This window comes from Asparagus officinalis, chromosome 2 (assembly GCF_001876935.1).
Source record: "Asparagus officinalis chromosome 2, Aspof.V1, whole genome shotgun sequence".
NCBI classification, from domain to species: Eukaryota; Viridiplantae; Streptophyta; class Magnoliopsida; order Asparagales; family Asparagaceae; genus Asparagus; species Asparagus officinalis.
The window spans coordinates 78,990,429-78,997,290 of record NC_033795.1 but is presented as its reverse complement, the minus strand read 5'-3'; the positions used below and the strand labels follow the sequence as shown (position 1 = coordinate 78,997,290).

The 6,862-nt window shown below is 37.2% G+C and overlaps 1 long non-coding RNA gene across 1 annotated transcript; it reads left to right on the top strand.

Moving 5' to 3' along the window:
• Positions 2,887 to 3,107, top strand: LOC109829664. Its single transcript, XR_002244107.1, has 2 exons — positions 2,887 to 2,926; positions 2,996 to 3,107. It is a non-coding gene; the product is annotated as an uncharacterized LOC109829664 (long non-coding RNA).

Genomic DNA, 6,862 nt, shown 5'->3' with positions numbered 1-6,862 from the left:
TTTTGTGGGAATGGGCATTCCAAGTGAGAAGATAGGGAATGATCATTCCCATTCAAGAGAGAATCAAATCAGTTATTTATTTTTTAATTATACCCCTATTAATCAACTGATTCCCACATTAGTAATTCTGACATCCTTTTCATATGCAATATGCATCAACTGTGAATATCATTCTTTATATTTTTTTTGGACCTATGAAAGATGTGATAATCTTTTATTTATTTTTCTTTAATTTTTTAAGACTAAGAAATAGTGAGTATTGTTTAAAAAATATAAATAGAACATACACTTGAGAGATAACATGCGCAATAGTATAACATGCACAAAAATTAGTATAACATATGCATCAATAAAATTGTTTAGTTATTATCATTAATGTTTATTTTTATCTTATTAAAAATATATGTTGTTGTAAGGACATTATTAGAAAATGCGATTCCATTCTCACTTGTGGACAAGTGATACCAAACATGGGAATGAGAACGAGATTTTCATTCTAGCCTCATTCTACAAAAGTACCCAAACGTGAGAATGAGAATGACCATTCCATTCCCACATACAATCCATTCCATTCCTTCTTCCATTCCATTCTCACTTATGTCCATTCTCGCGTACCAAACGAGGCGTTAGCCCCCTTAATTTTATGAAGGTGAGAGAGCCTACTTATCTTTAAGGCCTCGTTTGGTAGGCGGGAATGGGGTGGAATGGAATGGCATTCTCACTTCTCATTCATTCATACCAAACAAATCAACTTTTTAGATGTTGGAATGACCATTCCCAGGGAATGACCATTCTCACTTTTTGTGGGAATGGGCATTCCAAGTGAGAAGATAGGGAATGGTCATTCCCATTCAAGAGAGAATCAAATCAGTTATTTATTTTTTAATTATACCCCTATTAATAATAAAAAATAAACCAAAAAATAATGGCTCTTTGACTAAGTATTAGGGAATGTAAATCAGCTTTTCCTTCTTTTTAGCCTGCACCAAAATAAACGCCTCCTATCTTTCTATTCTGAAATCGCCGTGCCGTCACCTCTCCTTCCTTACTTCAATCCCAACCCCAACCCCTCCTCCCCCACCTCTTACTCTGCCGCCTCAACCGCCTCTCGAACCCAGAGCCTCCGACGACGCCTCCACCTCGGCATCGCCTCTTCCACTGAAGTCACCGCCACGCCTGGCATCGCCTTTCTCTTCAACGACCGAGCCAAAAACCCTAATTCCACACACAAACGCAATCTCCATCTCTCCCAAACCAATCTCCATCTCTCCCAAACCCAATCTCTCTCTCCCAAAGCCAACTCACCCCCTCCTCCCTCAAATCTGACGCCGAGCTTGATCTCCGACGCCAACGAAATCCGATTTCGACAAGGTAACAATTTTAATTTTTTTTCATAAATTTCTGCAATTTCATTTAGTTAATATGTATATTTAGAGGTATATCTAGAGGAAATAATGAATTATGGTGGGGTGCGTTATTGTATGATGACGACTAATTGTTCTGAAAGTTTTAATGGTGTACTTAAGGGTGCCCGTGCTATGCCAATTAGTGCCTTAGTTGCAAGGACGTTTTATAGATTGAATGCATACTTCCAAAAGAGACGGAGTGATGGTGCAAATTGGACGAGTAAGTACACTCCAAAAAACGAGTTAATGTTGCAGAAAAGGGTTGTGGCTGTAAGAACATGTAGAATTGAACCATTCAACGACAATGAATGGGAGGTCAAGGATCGTGATGGCACTTACACCGTTCATCTCTATGACCAAGAGTGTAGTTGTACTTGTAGCCTACCACAATTACAAAAACTACCATGTGAACATGTTTTAGCAGCTAGTTCCAGTCAGGATGGTGGCGCTAGATTGCCGTATGATCGGTATTGCTCAGCTTGGTATTCAACAAATCATTATCGGAAGGCTTACAAAGAGAGTTTTCATCCTCCCGATGATACTCGTTATTGGCCTGCCGCTTATACGGAATATTTATTACCACCTCAAGTCAAAAGACAAGCGGGAAGACCTCGATCTGTGCGCATCAGAGGTACTATGGATCAAGGCCGGGAAGGAGGAGCATCACGAATCAGATGTGGAACATGTAGTCAATTAGGGCATAATAGGTCTCGTTGTCCATCAAGAACAAGTTTATAGCAATTAATTGGTAATATATTTTCTATTTACATTGTTAATTTTATTTTTGTGGCCTTATACATTTGGTAGAAACTAATAAGGTAATCTTGACATCGTTCAGGTATATACGCGATGCTCCCCGAGCCGGTTTCTGATGAAGTCCTCTATGATCAGCCACGCCATCGTTCAGAGAGTATATCATTTACAGAGGTACTATGGCTCTATGTTTTGATTGATTTAGTTTAGACTCACATTATTTATTATTGTGATATTCTAATATTTGTTTTTATTTTTGTGTAGAGAGGGCAAGAGCTGGTTATGATTGATCATAGCCTTGGGCATATGCGTTGGCCGCTTGATGATCCTCGCATCATTGCCCTTGTGTCACAAGCCGGTTTTCTGATTTGCTCACAATTGCGATGGATGAAACTCGACTGGGCACTGCTTAATGCGTTAATGGATAGATGGAGGCCCGAGACTAACACTTTTCATCTACGTGTTGGGGAGGCAACTATTACTCTTCAGGATGTAGCAGTGATCCTAGGACTCCGCATTGATGGTCCTTGTGTCACAGGGACAGATAGGCATGTTTGGCGGGATGTATGTGATAATTTGCTAGGACTATCACCGGAGTCCTTGCCTGGAGGGTATATTAGATTGAAATGGCTAAAAGAGAATTTTGCTAACCCATTGCCACACGATGCATCAGAAGTCATGATCCAACAATATGCTAGAGCATATATTTTGCACATGATCGGGACGTTTCTTTTTCCCGATTCAAGTAAACATAAAGTGCATTTGAGGTAAGACAGGTCATAAATTGTTATTACTATTTTTAGAAAATATGACTAACGCAATTGATTTTTCAATAGGTGGTTACCACTTCTCGAAGACTTTGACGTGTGTGGGACATTATCCTGGGGTAGTGCTGTTTTAGCATATCTATATCGAGAAATGTCAAAGGTTGCTTTAATGCAAAATAAAGAGCTCAAAGGCTGTTTGACATTGTTACAAGTTTGGGCATGGGAGAGACAAGTTTGGGCATGGGAAAGACTGAATTTGAAACCGCGATTATGCGAGATCCGAGAGTTGGATGGACAGATTCCACTAGGCTGCAGGTAAAATTCCTCGAATTTAATATCGTTTGATATTTTATTTTTCATTTAAACTTTTGAACAAAAATCTATCGTATATAAAACTTACAGATGGAATGTCACTAAAGCCTATAATGAGGTCCCGGCTAGACAGTTAGACTTTTACAGGGGGGAGCTCGACCGAATGAAAATTTTTCAGGTATGAATTTGAAATGCAATCGTTTAAAGCTATCGATATATTTCAAACAACAGTTAATATATGAATTATTTTGCAGTTCAAGTGGCAGCCATACGCACCTTACCTACACCGTCTACCGCTGATTTGTATGGAGGGACACGGCATATGGCGGTCCAGAGTTCCTCTCATTTGTTTCGAAATTGTGGAGATGCACGTACCCAATCGTGTGTTTAGACAGTTTGGACTCACACAACACGCTCCACAATTGGTCGAAAAAATAGAGAGAACGGCGGCTAAAGGTGGACATCAGATTAACTGGCAGCGCACGCATCAATCATACATAGCTCGGTGGAATGATCAGCATCAACTTATTGTCGATCCTCTTTATCCTCGGTCGAAAAAATAGAGAGAAAGGCGGCTAAAGGTGGACATCAGATTAACTGGCAGCGCACGCATCAATCATACATAGCTCGGTGGAATGATCGGCATCAACTTATTGTCGATCCGCTTTATCCTCCGATGCAGGAAGTCGATTACATAAGATGGTATTGGGGGGTTACCCGACGTTGGATAATCACCCAAACTGCGCCTCCAGTCGACGAAATCGAGATTCGCAACCAACAATCTCGATATGTACCAAGAGGGTTAGATGAGAGGCGATGGGTAAGTAAATTGCTTTAGATTATAATAGATTTTTCAATCTTTATGTTAGCTTTTGGTTTATTATATGAAGCAATATTTTTATGTAATTGTAGATAGACGCATTGGACGATGTAGTGGGGATTGCAAATGAGGGTATAACTACCGCCATAGGAGATTCTGTGGACGTATCTATATTACAGCGGATAGTGGCGAGAGTTCGTAGAGCTTTTCAACAAACTCATGAGGATCGACATGAAGGTCGTGAGCAGGTGGATCTTGAAGATACTACATATGTGTGTCACCGTAGACGTGATAGATCTTGCACGCAAGACGATGAAGCTGGCTCGTCACAACAAGCTGGTCCGTCACAACGAGCTGGTCCGTCACAGCCCCACACACAACCGGAGAGCGAGCATATACAAGCTCAAGACGAAGGGGGCCGCCGACGATCTCAGCGGGTGCGAAGGCCGAGACAACGGGGGAGGGGTGGATTTTTCCTTTGTTAGTTTTTCCATGTAGATTATTGTCGTATGGATTTATTGATGCATTTGGATTTATTCTACTTAAGCTACATATTATCGTATGGTTAGACTTAATGCAGTTGGAATTATTTTGTGCTGATGTGAATTTTGGTTGAATTTTGGATGTGATGTTGTGATACTAGTAGTCCCGTACATTTTGGTGAGCCACGAGAAGCTCACAGAAAACATACGGGACTACTAGTCCCGTATGTTTTCTAATCTCTAATTAGTGTATTGAAAACATACGGGACTAGTAGTCCCGTATGTTTTCAGGCCAAGTTTTTGAAAATCGACCTCTTTTTGGCCAACAGGCCAAAAAGAGGTCGATTTTGCTAAATATTTAGCAAAATGGTCGATTTTGCTAAATATTTAGCAAATGTGGTCTATTTTCAGAATTTTTCCCCGAAAAAAAAAGAACAAACAAACAAACAAAAAGGAAAAAGAACCCAAAAATGGGTTTCCAACCCATTTCCTACAAATTTGTTAGAAAATAAGTTTTTTTTTTAAAGTTTGGACCACTTCATGTAAATTTAGGAAACTCATATCCTAAAAGCACACGTAGCTACCCCAACCCTCAGAAAAAGAAAAAAAAACACTTCTAAAAAATGTCTCTCTACTTAAAAAATATATATATTTTAAAAGTTGTTATGTGCTAGTCTACTGCTATATAAAAAACTAACAAGAGCAAGTTTAAATTTGAAGAATGATGGACATGTCATTCTTTCCTATTATAATTGAAGAGTTAAATCATAATTTAATTTTAAATAATTTTTTATCTTTTCTTCTCTTTTCTATTTTCTTTCTTCTTCTAGAATACTCTATATTATAAATCTATAAAGAAAAAGCGATGATTCTAAGGAAAAAAGTAAACATATAAAAATAAAAAATAAAAGTTCTATCCATATATTTATACCACAATTAATAGAATAAAAATGGCAAGGATGAAAAATTAATAAAGGATTTTAACAAATTGTAAATATTACAGATAATTTTCTCTTTGAAAAATCGCTTCAACGCTTTCTCTCTCTCTTAGAGTTAATGCTCACGCTATAAAAAAGCGAAACAAAATCCTTTTCTATTTTGAAATAGAAGGATATAAAGGTTCAAAAATAATATTTTCCATATCATCCGTATTTGCTTGTGTCAAATTTTTTGTATTCAAAGTATTTATTTTGAGTAGATCTTTAAATACTCAATCCCCTATAGTGGTAAATCTGTAAATAAGTGGGAAATTGCAGGGTATAAACTTTCAACACTCACCCATCCCGGCTCAACCCCTCTCTCTCTCTCTCAATCGCACACACTCAGGGGAGGGAGCAGGCGATCGCTGACGCCCTGACAGCGTCTGAGGTGCGATTTTTGTCCAAAATCACATCTTTGCGCAACCATCCAGTGGCATTCTCGTAGTTTCATTGAGTATTGAAGGCCAATCTGGATATTCTTTTTTTTTGCACTTTAACTCTTGTAAAACTTTCTCCTTGCACGCTAGGTCATGCTTTTAAAGTTGTTGTTAAACACAAATCTCAAGTTGTTCCATTTTTTCTTTTTCTTTGTTTTTGATAAAAAAGATTACTACAAAAGGCATTCTTTTGGAATAAATAAGCTCTAATGAAAATTAAGCAGATTGATTTAGAAATGGATTCTATGAGAAACGCCATTGAAGAAATCCATGTAGGCAATAAGAACAGAAAATGAAAATTCCAAGTAAGATATGTTAATGAAAATTTATTTGGCTTCAGAAATAAGTTAGATGAAGTGATGATCGCAATTTTATGGTCAAATAGATACCTTTCATGTAAATTAGAGTCAGCAAAATAAAATATCAAACCTCACTTATGAATATTTTTCAATAAAACATATGCTGTATTTAAATAAATAGCTTCTTGGTCATGAGTTATGTTTTTTTATTTTATATAATGAGCGTATTTATGACATAGTTTTTTCTGTATATGAGAAAATATGCTGTAAATAGGTCAAATATCGATATCAATAAGACTATAGATATTAGTTTTATTGTAACTAGAATTACTGCGAAGCATATATGATATAGTGAAGAAAACCCATGCAACTTCATCCATTTTTCAAATAGCTTGTTAAGGTAAAAATAAAATCTTAAGAGGTGCCAATATAAAAAATACCATTATATAAACATTTTTAAAACAAAATATCTTGAGAAAACAAGAAAAAATAATGGAGGGAAGAAAACGACATCTAATAGAGATTGGAATGCTCACAACGTCACCCGGTTCCAAAAAAATACTAATAAAATCCACCAAATTTCAATTTCAATCAAATTTTAGTCCC